The sequence below is a fragment of the Neovison vison genome, chromosome 5 (assembly GCF_020171115.1).
Source record: "Neovison vison isolate M4711 chromosome 5, ASM_NN_V1, whole genome shotgun sequence".
In the NCBI taxonomy this organism is placed as follows: Eukaryota; Metazoa; Chordata; class Mammalia; order Carnivora; family Mustelidae; genus Neogale; species Neogale vison.
In genome coordinates this window covers 69295025-69317802 of record NC_058095.1, presented here as the reverse complement: position 1 = coordinate 69317802, position 22778 = coordinate 69295025, and the positions used below count along the sequence as shown (strand labels likewise).

Below are 22778 nucleotides of genomic sequence, written 5' to 3'. Positions count from 1 at the left end.
ATAACTAGACTCTGAACACGATGAGGGCAGGGCCAGATCTTGGCCACTGCTGCATTTCCTGGGCTGACTTCAGTACCTATCACATAGTAGGTGCTCACAAAGCACATGCTGAGTGAATGAATGAAAACTTACTCTGTTGTCTTGTATTATCACATATCCCATCCTGGGTTATAAAACCCACGCAAGGGGCACCTGGGTGGCTCAGTGGGTTAAAGCCTCTGCTTTCGGCTCAGGTCATGATCCCAGGGTCCTGGGATCCAGCCCCACATTAGGTTCTCTGCTCCGCGGGGAGCCTCCTTCCTCCTCTCTCTCTCTCTGCCTGCCTCTCTGCCTACTTGTGATCTCTGACAAATAAATAAAATCTTTAAAAAAATAAAATAAAATAAAACCCATGCAAACAGGATCTGTGTCATATATAGCCTCGACTTCCATTTCCAGGAGCCTAGAAGAGCACTTTGCACAAGGCCAGTTATTCAGTGTAAATGTGTAAACAATGATCAGGCTGTACATTTAAGATTTGCTCAATTTGTCGTATACATCTCAGTGTATAATGTACATCTCAAAGAAGCAATAACCAAAGGAGCAAGCAAGCAAAGACCTCTTCAGGGGGCCCCAAAGGCAGGTTAGTCCTGCTGTGTGCATGACATCCTAGGAGGGAGCAGAACACACACACACACACACACAAACACAGAGTCTTCTCCCCCATCAAGCTCTAGAACCTCCCTCACACACTCAAACACAAACACAAACACAGAAGTACCCACTATTGGAACCCTATCACCACAGGTCAGGCTGGTCTGTCCTTGAACCGAATACTGATAGAACCTGTACGGTCTGTGTCTGGCTTTTTCACACTCAGCGGGAGGTTTGGGAGATGCTCCCATGCTGTGGTGTTGTGGCAAGTGTCAGCCCTCCAGGCTTCCTCACTGCTGCCCCGTGGTCTGTTGTGTGGCTCTGCTATGGTCCATGAAGCCATGTTCTTCTGGATGGCCACTGGGGAGGTTTCCAGTTGGGGACAATATGAAGAAAGCTTTTAGGGACATCCTGTGCATGCCTTTCGGCAGATGTAACTGCTCATTTCTGCTGGGGACAGAATCCACACAGATAGCTGTGTGGATTGGCTTCAGGTTTTTTTTTTTTTTTTTTAAGATTTTTTAAAATTTTATTTGACAGATAGAGATCACAAGCAGGCAGAGAGGCAGGCAGAGAGAGAGGGAGGAGGAAGCAGGCTCCCTGCTGAGCAGAGAGCCAGATGCGGGGCTTGATCCCATGACCTGAGCCAGAGGCAGAGGCTTTAACCCATTGAGCCACCCAGGCGCCCCTGGTTTTAGGTTTAACTCAACAGACAACTGCCAAACAGCTTCCAACCTGGGAGCTGGCTCTCCTCTCTCCCCTTTTCTCCTAACGTTGATAATAAGATTTACCTGGGGGAACGCATTAACTCTGCAGCTTACCAGGGCCCTCCCATGGAAATTCTGAAGCAGTGTATCTGTTGGAGCTCAGGAATCTGTTTTTTAAAGTGTGGCCTTTCTTTTCTCTAGGCCAGTTTTGGAAACGGTGGATGGTGCCATGTTTCTCAAATCCTGCAGGATTTAAAAAATACCTACTCTGAGCCTTCATCCCCAGATATTCTGATTTAATCAGAATCAGGGGCGGGGGGCATCCCAGTGTCCATGCGGGGGCACAGTGGAGAGGAAAAGCCTTGGAGCTCAGTCAGACCTGGGCAAGTCCCAGTAGAGGTCGTGTCCCAGGTGGGTGTTGCTGCATTAACCTTCTCCCACCCCCTAACGCCCCCGGAACTAGTGGCTTAACCATTTCATTGGCTGTCAGGGTTCTGTGGGCTCCCTGGGCTCAGCGAGCAGTTCTGCTGGTCTTGCCTGGGAGATGTTTCTCACAAGTGCAGTCAGATGGTGACCAGGCTGGGTCCCCTGGAGGAGTGAGTGTAAACCCCAAACCAGGCCATCTGAGCTACTCCCGTCTCTTCCAGTCTCCCAGCCTCCTCTCTCCCCCACGGCCTTTCCCACGTCTTCAGGGCCCTGGGTGCCCCAAAGTGTTCCAAGAGGGAAGAAGTAGAAGCTCTCAGTTATCTTCAAGACTCAGCCTGGCACTGGTACACCATCACGTCTGTGTCCTATTAGTCAGCATAAGACTGCCCCAGACTTGTGGGAGGAAACCACACGAGGGCGTGAATCCCAGGAGATGTGGTTCACTGGGGCCATCTTTGAGACTCGCTACCACAAATAGTATCTACTTCATAGGGTTACTATGAGGACTGAAAAAATTAATATACGTGACGTGTTCAGAATGATGCCTGAGACACAGTAAGTGCTTAAAAACTATCGGCATCTTTTATTATGCCTGCAACCTCTATGCTGGGGTGGGCAATTTTTTTCTGTACAGAGCCAGACAGTGAATGTTTTAGGCTTTGCAGGCTACACTGCTCAACTCTAGCATTGGCCCATGGAGGGATTCACAAACAAAACTCAAATGAAGGAGTACGGCTCTGTTCCAAGAAAACTGTATTTACGGTACCCAATGGTAGACCAGATTTGTCATCTCTCTTGGCTCCCCTCTTGTTCTGGTGCTTGAGCATCCCTGTCCTGGCCAGTCTTTCAGAAGAGTCAGTCTTCCTGGTCTTGGTCTAGCCCCTGACAGTCATCGTGTCAGCTGTGACCATGGAGCCCTGACAGCCTGCCGACTCTGTGCTGGGTGCTGGGGACCCATGGTGTATCACTTCACTAAACCCAACCAGCACCATTTGAAATTAGCTCTGGCATTGCCAAATGGTGCCTAGTACGGGGCTTTGTACTCTTGTCCCATCCTCCACCAGTCTTCCCAAAGCCACCCCAAATGAACATATGCTTGAATTCAAATGGTACAATGCAGCTTCGACAAAAGCCACCTGGTCCTTCCATGACTACCACGTGGGATTCACATTACTCCCAGTTTACAGAAGTGTTACTTCTCTATTGCGGGCACCCAATGACAACAGTCCTCAGATATGTACTGGGAGAGATGGCCAGACAGTGGACCTACAAAGTCTACCACAAGGGCAATTTAGTCATTCTATTAAAATTTTAAATATGCACACCCTTTGACCTAATGATTCTACTTCTAGAAAGATAGCTTGTGGAATTACTCATGTAGACACACAAAGATATGGTCTGTACAAGGATGTTCACTGCATCATTGTTCTTAAGAGTGGTAGATTGGAGATGTTCCAACTCTCCACCATTAAAGGATCAGATAAATAAATTATGGCTCTTTGATATAGGGGAGTGCCACCAGCTATTAAGGAATGAGAGAGTTTTGAAGTTGCCAACCGTCTGCAAAATATGGCGAAGTTTAAATGCTAGTGGGAAAATGGTGTATACAGTCGTAGCTCATTCCTGTTTTAAGGTTATGTGTGTCTACAGTATACATAGTATCAACACAGAAAAGGTCCAGACCCACATACACCAAACCACTGACATTAACCATGGGAGATAAAAGCTATCGCTTTATACGATCTGTAAAAAAAATTTTTTTAAGATTTAATTTATTTATTTGACAGAGAGAGACACAGCAAGAGAGGGAACACAGTAGAGGGAGTGGGAGAGGGAGAAGCAGGCTCCCTACACAGGGAGCCCATGTGGGGCTCAATCCTAGGGCCCTGGGATCATGACGTGAGCCGAAGGCAGATGATTAACCCACTGAGCCACTCGGGCACCCCTGTAAAAACTTTTTAAACAAACTTTTGGCTTTTTACTAATATAGAGAGAGTTGTACATTGAAGGCTGGCCTGCCGATCACACAGCTTCAAAAATGAACTCAAGACAAGTCCTATTTCAGGTAAATCCCACTCACTCCTCCCTTGCCATGTTATATTGAAGCAAATCCCCAACTCATATAATTTCTCCCATAAATCCTTCAACATGTGCTTCTAAAGATAAGGATTATTTTTAAAAAGCAGTCACAATACCATGACCACACCTAAAAACAAAACAAACAAAACCCTGAACCAATAATTCTTTAATATCATTAAATATCCAGTAAGTTATTTCCAGTTATCTCATAAAAACATGACTTCTTTTTGCAATAAGAAGAAAAAAAAACTTTGAAAAAGGAAAAAATGTTAATCCAGACAGTAGACTGGTACAACTTTTCCTGGAGGTTTGTTTAGTGATACTTATCAAAAGCCTTAAAAATGTGCTTATCTTTGGACCCAGCATTGCTAACCCATGAATTTCTTCCAAGAAAACAAAATGAAAGAGGTACACAGATACAGTTCACCTGAGTGTGTGCTGTCCGTTACAGAGAGCTTGCTTGAAAAGTATTTGTTGCCTCTGAACTTTCAACACTGTTGGGCCACGGTGCTGTCCTTTGCACCTTTACTGGTAGAAGGAAAAACCAAAAGCAACAGAAATCTATGACATTAGGTTACTGGCCAAGTAGATAATGGCAGATCCATAAAGTGCAATGTTGTCCTATCATTTAAAAATAATCAGGTCGTGGAGGCGCCTGGGTAGCTCAGTCGTTAAGTGTCTGCCTTCGGCTTAGGTCATGATCCCAGAGTCCTAGGATTGAGCCCCTGCCTCGGGCTCCCTGCTTGGTGGAAACGCTGCTTCTCCGTCTCCCACTCCCCCTGCTGTGGTCCCTCTCTCGCTGTGTCTCTCTCTGTCAAATAAATATAAAAACCTTTAAAAAAAAATAAAATCAGGTTGATCAGGCTTTATCCCCCTCCCCCGAGTGTGGCAAGAAGTTCATGATTGATGGCTGCAGAATAGAGAACAGAAGGGAGAGACCAGTACTTGACACTGGAACAGTCCAGGTCCTTGACATCAGGGGTGATAAATCATCTGGTATCAGGTGTTCCCCGATCTGACACAAAGGCACCTCCCCTCCGTGCTCTTGTCTCACAAAAACTAACCCTAGTCTCATCATAACAAAAACATCAGAGAAACCCAAGTTGAGGGACATTCTACAAAATACCCAAGCAGAGCTCTTCAGGACTGTCAAGGTCATGAGAAACAAGGCAAAACTCACTGTCACAGAGCAGAGGGGCTTAAGGAAATTACTTAGACCAAATGTCATGTGGGACCCAAATGGGATCCTGGAACAGAAAAAGGACCTTCGTGGAAGAATTGGCAAAATCCAAACAAAGTCCCTCGTGTAGCTGATGATATTTTACTGGTGTTAACTTCTCCGTTTTGGCATTTGGGCATGAGGGAAAGCTAGATGAAGAATATGTGGGAACTCTGTTGCTCTCTTTACTGTAAATCTGGAATCATTAAAATATTTAATATTATTTTCTTAAAAAACAATGTAAATATTTATTAGCATTGAAATGTATTTATGATATGTTAAGGGGAAGTCTGTGTATAGTTTCATTCAGTTTCCACCAAACAAGCCCATTTTTTGTGTTTTGGTTTTTTTTTTTTAAGATTTATTTATTTATTTGACAGACAGAGATCACAAGTAGGCAGAGAGGCAGGCAGAGAGAGAGGAGGACCAGACTCTGCGCTGAGCAGAGAGCCTGACACCAGGCCGGATCCCAGGACCCTGAGATCACAACCCGAGCCGGAGGCAGAGGCTTAACCCACTAAGCCACCCAGGTGCCCCACAAGCCCATTTTCGAAAACAAATTTGCTAGCTCACGTACATACATGAGTGGATATACAGACACATATGCATACAGGCAGGAAAACAAAAATCTGAAGCATATACTTCTAAGGCTGCAGCCTCCAGGGTCAGGCAAGTAAGGACCACAGTGATTTGGGTGAGTTGCAGTGTTCCAGGTCCTTCTAAAACCGTCAGCGGTTCGTGGCCCCAGCCAGTTGCTGTCCTACAGGACTTAGAACGGGTCTTGACAGATCCTCTCGTTTTCCAAAGGAACCGACATCCAGGTTGTTACACAAATGCCCAGGGCCCACTCTGCTGTGGGAAAGAGTCCTCCAGGGTCACCCGGCCAAGGAGAAGAGCCAGGCAACACGGGCCACCGGCTGGACGGGCCCCGCCTTGGCCTCACCATCTGCACCAGGGCCTGGAGGCTGGCCAGCTGGCCAGGGCGGCGGGGAGAGGCTGCGGCTCTTCCGGCCTGCGGGTCTGCGTGTGGCCAGGCCGAGGAGTGGGGGTTTGCTCAGGGCCGACACGCCTGGGTTCTGACCCTCGGGTTCCCTAGGTCACCGTGTGGGCTGCCGCTCCGTGGGTGTGCGGGTGTGCGCATGTGTCACGGATAAGGCATCTCCTCGGATATCCGTGTCCATGCATGCCCAGGGGAGGCTGACTGTCTTTGGGGTGTATGAGGGCATGGCCATGGTATTGGCATGCCTATCCACGGGTCCCCGGCTGCCTGTGTGTGTTGCGCAGATGCACCCATCTTTGCATCTGTTGCGAGCGTGTGAGATGAAGCCCAGGTTCCTGTGTGTTTTTGAGCAGCCGCCGGCCCCGATGCCCACCTGTCTGTGTTTCTATGAGATTGCCTCTGTGTTTACACCAGGGGCAGGGGGTGCCTGCTCTGTTCAGTTGAATTGTGTTTGCTCGCGTGCGTGCTGTGGGCATGGGAGTCTTGGTTGTGTCCACACCTGGGTGCAAGGGCATTTCAGCCTCAGTGGCCGTGTGTTGTGTTTGGCTGAGAATATGCATGTGTGCGTGTGTGTGAACGAGTGTGAGTGCGGGATGCTGGTGGCTGGGGGTCAGGGTTTGAGTCACTCATAATCAGCTTCTCAATTCCCTGTTCCTGGTTCTTAAAAGTTGCCCTAAGACGCACATGGGGCCCGAGTACCCCCTGCCAGCCCCTGAGTCCCAACCACAAGGTGAGAAGGTCAAGTGTGGACCAGCCGCAGGGGCCAGGCGTGGAGGACCCCAGAGTCCACTCCTGGTGTGCACACACTAGGCGGCCGCCAGCCTGCCTTGGCCTGGCTCCTCCCTTGCCCTTGGCCTGCCAGTCTTTGATCCAGGACACAGCCCCCACAGCCTGCTACCACTTCATCATCTCCCACAAGTACTGCCTGAAGGCCATTTGTTTATAGGAGATGAGTGCAGCCCAGCCTGATTTGATCACTCCCCAAACATAGGCTCCTGGTACAGGAAGCCTGTCCAGCCATCCTTCCTACGATGGAGCTTGGGAGGTTGGGGGAGGGGTGGGGAACAAAGGACACAGCTTGGGCAGAGTAAAAGAAGTAGGAATCCTCAGAGCCTTAAGGCCAGAGGGGCCCTTAGAGACCCTCTAGTCTGATCCCTTGTTTTATAGATGAAGACATTGAGCCCAGAGAAGGCAAGATCCTGACCTGAGGTTACACAGCAAATCTCAGGCAGAACTAACATTGCCTTCAGAGAACTGGGTAGCTCCAGGATCTACAGCCCATAGGATTCATTCATTCATTCATTCAATAAGTATATATTGAGCACCTACTATAGCCAGGCCCAAGTCTGAGCCCTGGAGATACAACAGTAGACAAGACAGACCTGGTCCTTACCCTCCTGGAGCTTATATTCTAGAGACAGACAATCAACAAACAAACTCATCCTGAAGGAGAGAAAATAAAAGTATGCTTTATATTAGAGTCACTCTAGCTAGTAGCCATATTTACGTTTCTATTAAGTAAAATAAAAAATTCATCAACTTCAGTAGCCACATTTCAGGTGCTCATCGGACACATGGGGTTGGGAGGTACGGTGCTCAGCCACACAGAGAGAAGACAATCCTACCAGGCAGTGCTGATCTAGAGAGTGAACAGAGGGGTTGCGGGGTTGGAGGGTGAGGACGGTGACATCTGAGCTGTCCTGATGAGAAGGGGGCCATACAACAATGTGCCAGGAGGAGACGGCAGGTGCAAAGTCTGTAATGTAGGGATGACCATGGTATGTTCAAGGGACAGAAGAACGGTGAGGAGAGAGGACAGAGAGACACAGTTGGGAGTTTAACAGGGGACTTTGGGGCCTTGATAAGGAGTTTCTGTTTTATTTTAAGGGCATCAGAATGCCATGGGGAGGGGCTTAAGCAGGGGAGTGGTGTGGTTTTTAAAATGTATAGAAAATGAACTCATGAGGGGAGCGGTGGCAAGAATGGCAGGGGGGAGACCTACAGAGAATGTAATCATGTCACAGAGACAAAGGTGAATGGAATTTGGGGATAAGTGATAAGGGGAGAGAGGAAAGCCACCAACCATTACCCAAAACCTAGAGTGCTGGAACAAGCCATACCTGAAGCTAAGATTTGCTTGATTCCCAAGCTCCCTTTTCTTGTCTCCTCTTGATTACCAGGCACTGATTTGAGTATCTTCATTAGTACCACCCACCTGTTTCCCTTCCCCTACAGTCTCTAGTCCCTGCATGGAGCTCTCAGACCGGTTCCCCAGCCTTCACTCAATGCCCCAGGCCCACTCTCTTTTGCAGGATTTTGCCCCTCTCACTGCATCCCAGAGCTGATAAGATAGGCCCATCTGTTGCCTTGGGTTCGTGGGAAGACGCTTTAGGTCATTGGTGTTTCATTAACTTTCCCCACCGTGATGGTTATCTTGGAGCTGGTGAGGAGGAGGCAGGAGGAACCAGCTTGTTCTGGTTCCAGGGGGCGCCTAAAGAGCTTCCTTTCTAAAAAAAAAAAAAAAAAAAAAAAAAAAAAACCTGATGGCTTAGCTGTGCATTACAAGAGGAGGGGACCACCCCCTCAAGGGCCATAAGAATGGCACGGGGACCTGACTCCCTAGAGTGGTCTGCTCCAAGTTCATCCTTCCTCAGGATCTTTGCACTTGTGCTCCTCTCTGCTGGAATGTTCTTCCCCCAGGACCCAGTCTCCACTAATGGGCATTGTCCCTCTGGAGTTTCGTGGCTTTGTCTCCTGCGCTAGAATGTCCACTCTATAAGGGCAGATCTCTTGTTTATCTCATCTCCTTCTGCACCCTGTGTCCGAATCCATGCCTGGCACGTGGTAGAGGCTCCTGAGAGGCTTTCAGAATGAATGGGGGGCCCAGGTGAGCTCCCCTGGCGGCCACCGTTTCTACAGCCCTTGCCGGGGGGCCACACAGCACCCTGCAAGCTTTCCCCGCGCCGCCGATGGCTCTGGGAGGCTGGAGTCTGTACCCCTGTTGGCTGATCCAGTGCCCAAAGCTGGCAGAAACAAGGTCCCTCGCACAGGCTTCAGCGGGGGTCCTGCGCTCCAGAGGCCTGGTGAGGACGCAGGAGGGGCAGAGGCTGTGGACATGCTGGCTTTTCCACGTGACAGCTTCCACCGTTAAGCTCCACCCAGGCCCCGTCCCCTGCCCACCCCCCGAAGTCCTCAGCAAAGAAGACCACCACTCGAGGGCACTGGCGGGGGTGCTCAGTGGCCGGACCTGCAAGCCAGAGTCACACAGCTAAGGCAAGGGACCCTGGGCCCTGCGCATCCACCTGGCTCCACAGTCACAGGGCAGGCAGAACTGCCCTCCTGCGTGCAGTGCACTTGGCCATGCCCTGAGTCCCGAGACCCTCCTTGCTCTTCCACAGAAATCCAAACAGCTCTCAAAACTGTGAGGGACACCAGACCAGCTCTCACTCTGGAGAGCTCTCAGACCCTGAGGTTTTCCACGCTTGCCTGTGACCTTGGGCAGATCTCATTTCCTCATCAGCAGAGGGAAGGGTGACCTACTCCCCAAACCCCAGCAGGCTCTTTGTTATGAGAGAGAAATTAAGTTCTAGATGCAAACTATAGAGTATTATGGGCTAGTGAAGAGCACCTTGGGCCCTGAGAGTCTAATTTGCATAGTGGTCACTGGTACGGGACTCTGATCTCTTCTCCATGATTATAAGTTCCTTGCACATAAGAGACCACATCAAAATCAGCTGTCCTTCCACAGGCCCTGGTCCAGAATGACCACAGGACACAGAGGACCATGCTGGCCAGAAGTGCAGTGATTGACTGGTGCAAGCACTTTCAAAATGCTTTCAGTAGGGGCACCTGGGTGGCTCAGTGGGTTAAGCCTCTGCCTTCAGCTCAGGTCGTCATTCAGGATCCTGGAATCGAGCCCCGAATTGGGCTCTCTGCTCTGCGGGGAACCAGCTTCCTCCTCTCTCCTCTCTCTCTGCCTGCCTCTCTGCCTACTTGTGATCTCTGTCTCTCAAATAAATAAATAAAATCTTAAAAAAAAAAAAAAAGCTTTCGGGAGAACATCTACAACTAAACAGACGTGCGCCTAGCGACGGAGTCATTCCACGCCCAGCCATCAACCCAACAGAAACGGGCACTTACGTCCACCAAGAGAAACATACAAAAATGTTCACTGCAGCTTTATTTGTATGGCCACGAACTGGAGACAGGAATGGGGTCATTCACACCGTACCCTCTTCACACGCCCGTGCACACTGGACACTAAAAAAACAGCTGAGAAGTGCAACGAGATGCTCAGAGACATGGTGAGCGCAAGGAGTCAAACACATGCTATAGGGACCCAGGGGTGAAAAATTCCAGAAGAGGCAAGTGACAAGACCAGCTGCTGCTGCTGGCGGATGAGGGTATCGTGCGGGTGGGGGCCTGCCAGGCTGCCCGACGTGCTCTGGGAGGTGGTGCAGGCAGCCATCACGCAAGTATGTGTATGTGTTCCATGAGCTCTGTGCTCTGGATTTATGCACTGGGTGGCATGGAAGTTATAGGACATAATTCTTCTAAAAGGTGAATTTTTTTTTAAAGATTTATTTATTTATTTGACAGACAGAAATCACAAGGAGGCAGAGAGGCAGACAGAGAGAGAGGAGGAAGCAGGCTCCCCGCTGAGCAGAGAGCCCGATGTGGGGCTTGATCCCAGGACCCTGGGATCATGACCAGAGCCAAAGGCAGAGGCTTTAACCCACTGAGCCACCCAGGCGCCCCTAAAAGGTGAATTTCTATGAAAGAAGCAACATGGGCTTTGGAGCCTAGCCTAAATCTTGCTGTTCCTTCTGAGCTGGGTGGCTGTGGTTAGGCAGACCCCTTTCCTGCCTCACTGGGCCATCCTCGCCTAGTACCAGGAGACCACAGCTACTGTGGAGCTCTTGGGGGAAGGGGGCAAAATGGGACATAAAGCCCTAAGCGCTGTGCCTGGCCCCGAGGAAGTGTTCCATCCCTGGTAGCTGTTATCAATAAGGAAGGATTTACACCACAAGTCTTGAGACATTTATTCCACAAATATTGACCAAGTGCTCCACGTGCCAGACACTGGGCCGGGCTGTGCAGATAGAGTAGGGAACAATAGACTTAGCCCTTTCTGTCATGAGTTGACATTCTGGTTGGTTCGCCCAGTCAACACACATGGATCGTGACTTGCTCAATGTAAAGCAGCTGATAAGCGCTTGGGCTAGGACTCACGTTCGGCAGCTCGGGGCTGTTCCCCAGGTCCCTGCCCAGCCCCCGGCCCTGGGTGCCTGTCACCACGAGAGGGCAGGTGGAGGTTCTGGGAGTTTTTACCAGCGAGGGGTGAGCGAGCAGGTGAGTGAGTCCCCAGCTTCCGTACCTCGTTGTGGGAGAACTGAGGTACGCCCCAACTCTTGAGCGCCTTGGGGGGACTGGGACGAGCGGCAATCTCCTCACTACTGCACATGGTTTTGGCCTCCCTCTCTCCCCAGTCTACTTCCTCACCCTCCCCCTGGTACTTTCTGGGACCATCTCCCCACAAAACGACTTGTCCTCAAATCCTACTTTCAGAGTCTGCTTTTCAGGAAGCCCACCCAAGAGAGCTGGCTGTCGGCCACGTGATGGGGAGCCAGAGGTAGGAAGATGGCCCCTGGCTGGGAGGCTTGGGTCCAGCTGCCCTCCAAGACAGCTAGCCATGAAGCCTTCTCTCCTTCAGGAAGGTCTTAGAGAGAGCAGAGAGGCTTGCTCTATCCTTGGCCGTGACCTGGCTGCCCTCCTCAGTCCTGAGCTTGTTGGTGGCCTCAGCCTTGTAGGGGGCTTTCAGCAAGACCACTGGTCTAGGGTACTTCTTGGAGAAGATGGTGGCTCAGGTGCCCCTGCTGCCCTTTCCTGCCACAAGCAACCACGACACACGGCTCTGGCCCCATGGGGCTCGGGCCTCTGCTCTCAGCCAACTGACAAGCTCTGAGGGCAAGTGGCCTTCCCTGATGGTCTCTGAGGCTGGGTTTTTATTTTTCTCCCCTGCCCCCATGCTTCCTACCTGTGTTCCATTCCTGTGGCCTCCAGGGCTTTGGGACCTTTGCAGGGCTGGCCAGTCTCTTCTAGAGGTTGGCCCTGGGACCATAGGGCACAGGGTGATTTCTAATCAAGGGTCTGGGATGTGGGTGGCCGAGCCTTGTGGAGGGTCAGGGGATGCTTCAGGCCTGGATCTTGGGGTCAGGGAGCCTCAAGTCCATCCTTCTTGCTCTGCGTCAATTGCTGTGGCGACAAGAATGATAATCACGTCTCCTTATTTGGAGACGGGGTCTTCACAGGGGCGATCGAGTCAAAATGAGGTCATTCAGGCGAGCCAACTCTAACATCACTGGAGTGCTTACATAAAGGGGAAATGTGGACACAGAGACAGGCATGCACAGAAACCAGAGAACCATCTGCATGCTGAGGAGACGGGCCTGAGACAGATCCTTCCCTCGCAGCCCTGGTGACACTGTCATTGGACTTGTGGCCTCCAGGACAGTGACACAGGAGATTTCTATCAAGGTTTCCGTGTGCGGGACTTTGTTAGAGCAGCCCCCGCAAACTAATATACATCTCTAGTGAGATGTAATTCACATATCCCCAAATTCACGAATTTAAATCAAATTCAGGGGCGCCTTGGTGGCTCAGGTGGTTAAGCCTCTGCCTTTGGATCAGATCGTGATCTGGAGTCCTGGGTTTGAATTCCACGTCAGGCTCCCTGCTCGGGGGGAGCCTGCTTTTCCCTTTCTCCCCACTCCCTGCTCATGCTCTCTCTCTCTGTCTCTCTCAAATACATAAATAAGATCTTAAAAAAGATAATAAAGTGCACGATTCAATGCTTTCTATTTTGTCACATAGACTTGTGCAATTCTTTTCTTTTTTTTTTTTTTAATTTGACAGACAGAGATCACAAGTAGGCAGAGAGGCAGGCAGAGAAAGGAAGAGAAGCAGGCTCCCAGCTGAGCAGAGAGCCCGATGCGGGGCTCGATCCTAGGACCCTGGGATCACGACCTGAGCTGAAGGCAGAGGTGTTAACCCACTAAGCGACCCAGGGACCCCGACTTGTGCATTTCTCACCATGATCTCAATTTAGAGCATTTTCTTCACCCCAAAAGGACACCTGGTATCCACGAAGCAGCCACACCTCATCTTCTCTACACCCTCCCACCGCCCCCCAATGCCCTGACAACCACTAAATCCACTCTCTGCCTCTTCTGGACATTTCACACATGTGGACTCCCACGACGCGTGGTGTTTTGTGACGGACTTCCTTCACCGAGTGTAATGTGTTCCACAGTCATCCATGCTGTGGCCTGGAGCACTACTTCCTTACTTTTTAAGGCTGAATAATGTTCCACTATATGAGTATACCACATTTTATTTGCCCATCCATGTGCTGATGTGTAATCCAATTTTATTTTTATTTTTTTAATTTATGTATTTAAGTAAACTCTATACCCATTGTGGGACTTGAACTCAGGACCCCGAGATCAAGAGCCACGTGCTCTACCGACTAAGCCAGCCAGGCACCCCTAATTTTATTTTACAGGGAGGATTTGAAGTATGGCAAAATGTCTACATTTGTTAACTCCGAGTGTTGAAAACATGAATATCTGATGCTTCTTTTTCTTTAAAGATTTTATTTATTTGAGGGATTCCTGGGTGGCTCAGTCGTTGGGCATCTGCCTTTGGCCAGGTCATGATCCCAGGGTCCTGGGATCAAGCCCAGCATTGGGCTCCCTGCTCGGTGGAGAGTCTGCTTCTCCGTCTCCCACTCCTCCTGCTTGTGCTCTCTCTCTTGCTGTGTCTCTCTCTCTGTCAAGTAAATAAAGAAAATCTTTTTTAAAAAAAAGGTTTTATTTATTTGAGAGAGAGCGCACAAGCTGGGGGTGGGGCAAAGGGAGAGGTAGAAGCAGGCTCCCTGCTGAGCAAGAAGCCAGATGTGGGGCTCCATCCCAGGACCCCAGGATCATGACCTGAGCCGAAGGCAGACACTTAACTGACTGAGCCACCTAGGCACCCCTTGTTATGTTTCTTTATACTTTTCTATCTGAAGGATTCATCATTTTTTAATGCTAATCAATATATTTTAAAAATGTATACTGGAAGGGGCAGAGAATGAGTCTCCAGCCATCGAAGCGAGATAGCAGTTGCTGACATTGGAAAGGAAAAGATGGGTTGAATATTAAGGAGAAAAACAAAGTGTTCCTGAGCCTTCTTGCTCAAATTCCTGCTTCCCTGCTGACCTCAGTGTCCCACGGATGGGGACCACGTCTGCTGCCTTTTCTACTGCCTTCCCGGCAGGGCCCAGCCCAGGATCAGTTCTCAGAGCAACAGTGAACGATCCCTTGAGTGGGGCGGGCTGGGCTGCAGAGGCCCTGCCTAGGTTCCCAGTCCCTACAGCCTTCCTCTCTCTCCATCCAAAGGCCCATTCCAGCCAGACTTTGGTAACCTGCCTCCTGCACTGATGGGGAGCTCACTCCCTCATGAGGTGCTCACCCTAATGCCATCCACTAGGAACGGGCACCCCAGGATCTCCCCCCTTTGGAGAGAGAGTCTGCTGATGGCAGGCCGCAAGGTAGAGGGGCTCAAAGGTCAAATGTGCTTGGGGCTCTCCGTGTGATGTGATGCATCACCACTGTTTACTGACCAGTGTATGCCAGGCGCTGGCTCTGGGTGTTATGTTCATTCCTTCCTCCCAACGGAGAAGAGGACTAGGACCACCCCTATCTGAAAAATAGTCCTCAGAGAGGCAAAGCCCTGGCCAAGTTCCCACAGCTGGTGAGGGGCCCTATCACGGCTCAGGTTTATCCTGTGCCCCATACCCTTCTTGTTAACTCACAGCACCAGCAGCAGACCAAAGCCTGGGACTCTCCAGCTTAGCCGATGGTGGGGTCCCCCCTCCCCTAATCCACAGGGGCCGCCCGCAGGTCCTCTTTACAGAGGACTGTAAAGACGCTTTACAGACACTTTCTCTGGGCATTTGTGACCATGCGTGAAAACAAAGCCGTCTGTTCTTCCTCCCACTTATAATTTGCAGCAGAGAAACTGACATTTTTCACCCAAGGTGATGCCGTAATTGTCAAGGACTGGGCCGTGATGGTGGAACTTTAGGTGTGGTGGCTAAAATGCAGTGCTGGGCCTAGAGGAGAGGCTGTTTCAGATTCTCCTGTGGGCTGGAGGTGGTCAGGAGGGCTGGCAGTGGTCTTGGTCGACCCAGGCTAAAGAAAGGGCCATGCTGCCACCCCCCCACTCCCCCCGACCCTGGCCTCGCCCCACCCGCCGTCTAAGAGAAGGTGCAAGAGTGTTTCCTGGGAATGAGCCTCGAAGGGAGCCAAGATAGGGGTGGGAGGGAGGCCAGACCCAGTGTCCCCTCCCACAGGACTGGCATTCTTTCCTCGAAACCTTGCAAGATGACTGCATGGCTCCCTGCTGTGGCCCGGGTTTCTGTGGCATCCCTGAAATGCCGGGATGCCGGGAAGGACAGGCAGGCTGGCTGTCTGTGGCCCGCATGGCTGCTGCCCCCATTGCCCTGAATTATGTGCAGCTGAATGGGTGGGCCCCACCCACTTCATCTGAGTCCCAAGAATGTTGTCATCTGGCCACCCACAGCCTTATCAGCCTAGCCTTTCTCAGGATTGCTGGGACAAGGGGCGTGGGCGTTCTCAGGACTCCGGGGGATTCTGGGAATGTGTCTTTGCCTCCCCAGATCGCTGGCTCTCAAAGCGACACAGGACCCTCATCTCCCTCCTCACTGAAGGGTAAACTGAGGCCCGCAAGGGACAGGGGCTTGCTTGAGGTCATGAGAGATTTTTTTTTACACAAGGGACCTTGGTTTCTCAACCTTCTCCCTAGAGAAGAGTGAGAACCACAGCACTTGGGGCCCATGTCAGGGAGCATGGCCCCTCAGAGGCCCCAGTCTTAGCATCGGAGGCTGCTGGTGATGGGGTTTCGGTGGGAAGCATAAGCTGGAGTCGACTGAGCACTGGGCGAGGAGCCAGCAGGCTGGGCTTACCCTTTCTTGCTGAAGGGATCTCGGAGGAACTTCTCCTTCCAGTTTAGGAACCTGAAGACCAGAGGGGTTAAGCAGGAGGAGGTGAGGTTAGCGCAGTGGGTGTCAGATCCAAGGTCAGATCACACTGGGCCTCGTGGGTGGAGATGGGGCCGTGTGGAGCTGATAAGCGGAGGAAGGGGAGATCTGACTTTATTCCTTCACTTGCCTCTTAATTCTGGTGCACGGTTCACCGTCCTTGCTTCCTGACCAGGGAGATGAGTATGTTAAGCAAACCCAAACCCGTGAGAACACAGGGGAGTGAGACAAGGCCACAAGGCCTTGTGCCCCTGAACCGGGACCACCAGGCAAGTAGGGATAAATCCTTCTCCTTCCTTCCATTTTCCTCCCACCTTCTCTTTCAATCTTCCTTCTCAGAGGGACCAAACATTCTCATTGACAGGAAGGGTACCCCAGCAGCCACTTCGAGGTGTGTGGGATGGTGAGAAGCACACTGTGGGGTCAGCTGTTTGGGGAGCCTCGGGCCATCTCCTTCCCCTCTTTGAGACCCCTTTCCTCAAGTGTAAATAGGGCAGCAATGGGGGGTGAAAAGGGGTACAGCCCGGCTACCAGGCTACCTTCATCTTGTTCGGCTCCCAAGTCCTGCCTTCAGAGGAGTCTATTAGAAACAGAAATTTAGTTCTGGCCACACACCCAGAAGTAACTTGGTCACCCGTGGCTTCTTGGCCCTACAATGTGGCCCTGCTTCCTTCTCTTGCCCTGTTTTTCTCCCCTGCCAGCCTCCCTTTTGGAGTTTCAAAGTGTTTGCTCTTTCCTGCCTCAGGACCTTTGCACTTGCTGTCCCCTGCTGGAACTAGTATTGGCAGGCCACCCTCTCTGAGCCACCTTCCCCATCTACCCCCTCAACCTGCCTCTCTGCCCTTGGCCCTCAGAGCTTCCTGCTGCTTGTTCCCTGCCCAGAACTCAAGGCTTTGAAGATGGGAACATGGGCTTCACGCCTGGCCCCCAGACTAAGCCAAAAATCCCATCCAATTAGGCAGGAGAGCCACATTGCCTGTCACTGTATCATCAGCTCTGGCCTGGCTGGACACAGAACGCTGGAAGTGTTCAGGGAGGAAAATCAGATTCTGGAGTCCCTTCCTGGTTTTTAGAAGAGCTAACGACTGAACCAGGGTGTGGCACTAGGGCAGATCTGGAGTGGGCGCTATTCAGGGAGGGGCCTGGAACCGAGAATGCCTCCATGGCCCTGTCTGAGCCACCTGCCCCGAATGGGTGGACCAGGGTCTCAGGGGCCTTGCACCCAGCCAGACAGGTTCTGCAGCCAGTTTGGCAGGATTGCTGTGGACAGCATGGAGTCCTGCAAAGTGACCCATGCTGACACCTTTGGCCCAGTTACCTGGTAAAAGGTTTTGGACTCTGGGCCCAAGAGAGCTGGCCCAGTCTCTCCCTGGCCTCAGTCCCTCTGGCTCCCTGGCCTTCTCTGCATGAGCCTCCCACTTGTAGGCGCTCTGCTTGCAGTCAGCAATGAGTTCAGTGGTAAGGATGGGTCCCCAGCCACTTGTGGAATTTATAGGGTGGGAATCCCAAGTCACACCCCATAGGGTGTGGGAATAGGACAGCATTAGATCTCTTGCAAGAGCTCTGCCTTAGGTCCCCCACCCCAAGACAAGATTCTGAGTGCAGGTGGCCTGTGTGGAGGTGATCCAGAAAACCCCCATAGGTGTGTGGTGAGGTGAGATGGGGGGTGGCGGGGAGGAGACCCCAGATGGCCACCTTGGTGGACAGGCCTCCCCTGTGGGCACCTGGGGCTCCCTGCCCTGCAGAACTCCCCAGAGTGAGCCCAGTCCCATGGCCAGCCAGCTGGGTGCTGAGCCACCGATTCCCCCCCGGCGTTGGCTGCTCGGGGGCTAGGGATGATAAGCTCCATTCTGAGGCTCCCCGGGGGTGCAGCGTGTCACTGAGAACGCACTTCCTGGGTGCAGCCTGGGATGGGGTTTGATGACAGCTTCTGCTACAATTTTTTAAAGAGCCTTTCTGAAGCCATCTGAGGAGTGGAATTTCCTACAAGTTCCCCCTCTTCCCGTCATCCCTCATGATGACAACATCAAGCAGGTAAAACCTGAATGGACACCCAGGAATCCCAGGTAATACTCAGAATGAAATCTCGTCTCCATGGTCCGCGCAGCCAGCCATGACCCAAGCCTCAGGAGACTTGGATCCCACCCGAGTTCAGCCTCACAGCCTGACTCCCCTCCTGCTCTTGCTTCCAGCCAGGCTGCCTTCCAGCAGTTTCCTGCTCCTTGGCGGCCTCCTCCTACTTCAAGGCCTTTTGCATGCCATTCCCACTCCCTCGCATCCACTTTTCCCTGTGGTTTCGGTTCTTCCCTGGTCTGGCTCAGGGAACAGTCTCCTGACCAACACCCCCTTACACTGAGACGCTCTCCCTATGGCCTCTCTGTCCCCCATACTTCAGATGGGGTTCGGTGTGCCCTGGTTGAACGGCCCTGTCTGCGTGCCACGGTACCCAGCCGTTCAGGAATGTTTGCCGACAGGATGAACAAACACTCAACAACAATCCAAAATGAATGTTCTGGGCCTGTGGGTGCCCCTAACTCAGAGCACAACCTGGTGACCGTGTGCTCTGAGCCATGTCTCTGTCCACGAAGGTGACAGTCCTGAGATATAATTGTCAAGGGAGATCTGTTCGTATTCCCAGGACTGGAAAGCTTGGGATAGCTCTCTTTAGATCAATTAGTTCTATCATCTTCCAAATGAAAAGAACGGGACCGTGACCTAGACGTAAGGACAGGGTAAAGGAGCCTGAAAATGCTTGCTGGGGTCCCTAGTGACCTTGGACCTGGTAGTGAGACATGCTGCATAGAAGGCAGACAGTCCTGGGTAGAGGAAGGAGACCACAACTCACACTCTTCTCCCTGGAACCCTGATCTGGTAAGGGAGGGAATATACATCAGTTTTCCTTAAACCACTGAAATCCACTCTGGTAAGTTAAGCTGAAGCAAAACAAGCAAAGAATGTGTTGAGAGAATATGAACTAGCACACAGAAATAAGTGTAGAACCAGACATTGGAAAGAGCTTTGGAAAGGCCATGAGATTTAGGTAACAGAATTCATGGGCAGCCTTTGGGATGAATATACTTCTGCTTCCACCTTTGAGTCATGTTTCTCAAGACTCAAATTTCCTGAATATGTAAAGAGTTCCAGTAAGTCAATAAGACAAATAAAACTGCAATAGGGAAATGAACAAGAATATGAACGGACAGTCCATGGAACAGGAGACAAGAATGACTCTTCAACTTATGAAAAGATGTTTAGTCTTATTCAAAATAGAAGTGCAAATTGAAACTACGGCCCAATGCCATTTTTCATGTATCAGATTGGCAATGACCCAAAGCTTCAATAATACTGTGTTGGCGTGGGTGTGGGAGACAAGTCCTCTCGCACATTACTGGTGGGAGTGTAAACTGGTACAGCTACTATCAAAAATTTTAAAGTGCACGTGCCTTTTGCCCTGAAAACGCCCTCCTAGGAACTTATCCTGCAAGAACATTTGCATATGTACAGATGATACTACCACAAGGATATTATACCGTAGTATTTTTTGTTTTGTTTTGTTTTGGTAATAGCAGGAGATTGGAAACAACTTACATACCCGTCAATAGAAGACAGTGAGCTCCATGATAATATATCCACTCCATGAACACTGCGGCTGTTAAAAAGAGAACAGGGCAGTGGTCTACACTCTGGGTTGAACTCCTGGACAAGCTATTCAGTGAGAAGAACAGGATTCAAGGACAGAGTATTGTGAATGAACACGCGCATCTCTTTTGAAGCCTGTTCACTATCTCTGAATTCCGGATCTACACTTCTGTCCTGGAGCAGCGCCTGTTTCTGTGCTATGCCCTGGTCCCATCTCAAAATAGGTGCTATTTCCATGCACCTCTGCCCTGGACTGAGTGTGCTTTGGCTTCTAACTGTCCGTGCCTGATATTCTTCAGAGGAATCCAGAAATATGTCGTTGTTTTCAAAGGTCTGGAGCTATTTGTCCCTTCTTGAGGAGAGCTGAAAGAGTCCCTAACCTGGGATGGCCCTTCGTTGGTAACTAACACATTGGGGAGCCTGAAAGCCCAACATCTTAGCTCAGGTCGAGGGTACGTTGGAATGCATGGCTCAGTCCCCTGAGGGGTCATGGCGGAGCTGCCCTGGGGAGATCTCTCCCCAGCCTCGCAGCCTTACCTGTTTTTTTTGCCTCCTCTGTCTGCGTTCCCCCCTTCCTTTACCAGTCTCCTGGGATCTGCCTCCTACGTACAGTGTTGTCACCTAAATCAGGACCTGATTCTGGGAACTGTGATTAAGACACTCCTCTCTTCACATGTCTTTATTTTTTCCCTGTCTTACCTCACGTGCAGAGGGCTTATAATGTGCTAGCTCTCTCCTTACAGTGGTGTTGGGAATAATATAAAAAAATTACTAAAAAATAATATTAGCAAAAATCAGCTAATGGTATTGAACAGTGTCTATGTACCAGACCTGGATTTGAGTACTGTGCACGCATTACCCCGTCCAGTCCCCACAATAAGCCTTATGACATAGGTATCATGATTATTCCTGTTTTACAGGCTGGGGGAACAGAGGCTCCCAGAGCTCAGCAACTTGTCCCAGGTCCTGTGTGGGAAGTGCAAGTGGCTTCGAAGTCTTTGTTTTGAAGTCCATCTCCACTGCCAAACTCATACCCCCTATTAAATCGAAATCAGCGGGATGTAGTGAGTGTGAAAGTTCCACGTGCAAGAGAAATCTGCTTTTTCAAAATAGGCAAATAGGGAAAGATCACACACTTTTCCAAAGCATTCTCTACTTTGCAGTCTTTCCTTCAAAAACACACATCCCGGGGCACCTGGGTGGCTTGGGGTGTTAAGCCTCTGCCTTCTGCTCAGGTCATGATCCCAGGGTCCTGGGATCAAGACCCACACCCACACGGGGCTCTCTGCTCGGCGGGGAGCCTGCTTCTTCCTCTCTGTCTCTGCCTGCCTCTCTGCCTACTTGTGATCCCTCTCTGTCAAATAAATAAATAAAATCTTTAAAAACAACAACAACAACAACAACACACATCTCATCCGAGGATGAGAAATGGGACATTCAAGGTAGGCAGAGCCTCTGGGATCAGCCACGTTGGCAGAGGTGGGAAGGGAGCCCCCCACTGGGAAAGGTGCCCCCAGCCCCACTGCAGCGAGCTCTGGCCTTCCGGTTTCCCAGGGACCACGGGCAGGGTGTGGGACAGAGCAGACAGACTGCGGGTACATTTTGCATACTTTACGAGTGAGACTTCTTGCATTTCAAGCCTGCTTTTCATCCCTAACCCACGTGCCACCTGGAACCACAGGATTCCATCCTTGGTCCTTAACCTCCTTGTACTGACACCTGGCAGGTGAGTCTGCCCTGGGAGGAAGGAGGATTCCTGGAAACCAATCCCACCCACACTGAGATGGCTAGAAACAACTTACCTATACAAGGAAGCACCTGTGAACTCTGTCAGTATAACCCATTCGGCCCAAAGAAACCCTAGCTCCAGCTTGTCTCCCTGTGGTGTCCGTAGTTCTCCAATGCCTGGGGCCATTTTAACACCACCCTGTGCCAGGGCAAGAGTGAAACGGAAGACAGGGCCTGGAGACAGTGGTCTTAACACACTGTGGTCAAAGATCTTTCTTGTGCAAAATTTCACATAGCATATGCCCAGGCCAGGGGTGGGGTCCATAGACAGAGCAGCCAGAGGCCACCAGCAACCTCTAGACACTCTGGCCTGAGAGTTCTGCCTGAGGAACCCTCCCCATTGGATGAAGGAGCACTCTCTGCCCTTCTGTCTGCCAGGCTGGAAGAACCAAGGCCACCTCAGAGGAAGTGGAGGGCCCTAGGGAGAGGCAGAGAAATCCAGAAATACGTCGTTGTGTTTTGGCAGGGGCCCTAAAGGGACACTAGCTCCCAAAGGGACAAGAGGATGGCGTTGTCCTGCACTTGACCCTTTCATTCTCCTGGAGGCCCTGTTGTGTGGCTCCTAGAAGGAATCTGGGATCCTTTTCCCCTGAGCATCCCTGCGAGAAGGCACCCAGGCTCTGGCACCTGACAGGATCTGAACAGACGCTCCTTGCCCTTTCCACTGATTACACTGCTTTTCTACGTCCAGGGTCTTATATTCAACCCCAGAACCTCTGAGTAAGTCAAGGGCTTTTGACCACATGAACTGATAATAAAAATCACCGGATTGTAAACTGCAAAAGAGTGTTTTGTTCCCTGCTGTTTCTCTGTCTGGAAGCATAGCGGCCACATAGGAGACTTCTGATGAGTGAAGGGCAGTGATTGACTATGGAGCCCTCTGCAGAAGCCACAGCACACCTCTGTTGTGGGTTTTCTCCTTCACGGCTCAGGATAGCCCCATTTTCCAGATCAGTCCATAAAAGCTCAGAAAGGAGAAAATGCTTGTCCAGGCTCACAAGGGAGCGGTGAGACTGGGATTTGCATTCACCTGTTGGACTCCGTACTGGTACTGCCTTGCTGTAAGACAGGAAGAGGGAGGGGCCTGACCGCTGTCTCAGGAATCAGGCAGCTGAGAGGCCCAGAGCTCTGGCCAGGAGCTACGTCTCCCTCCTCTGCTGCACAGATATGCCCACACGATCC

The 22778-nt window shown here is 50.9% G+C and overlaps 1 long non-coding RNA gene across 1 annotated transcript; it reads left to right on the top strand.

Annotated features, from left to right (window-relative positions):
• The first annotated feature begins 11399 nt into the window (after positions 1-11399).
• On the top strand, positions 11400-12998 carry LOC122907804. Its single transcript, XR_006384749.1, has 3 exons — positions 11400-11416; positions 11633-11696; positions 12980-12998. It is a non-coding gene; the product is annotated as an uncharacterized LOC122907804 (long non-coding RNA).
• Positions 12999-22778: the final 9780 nt, after the last annotated feature.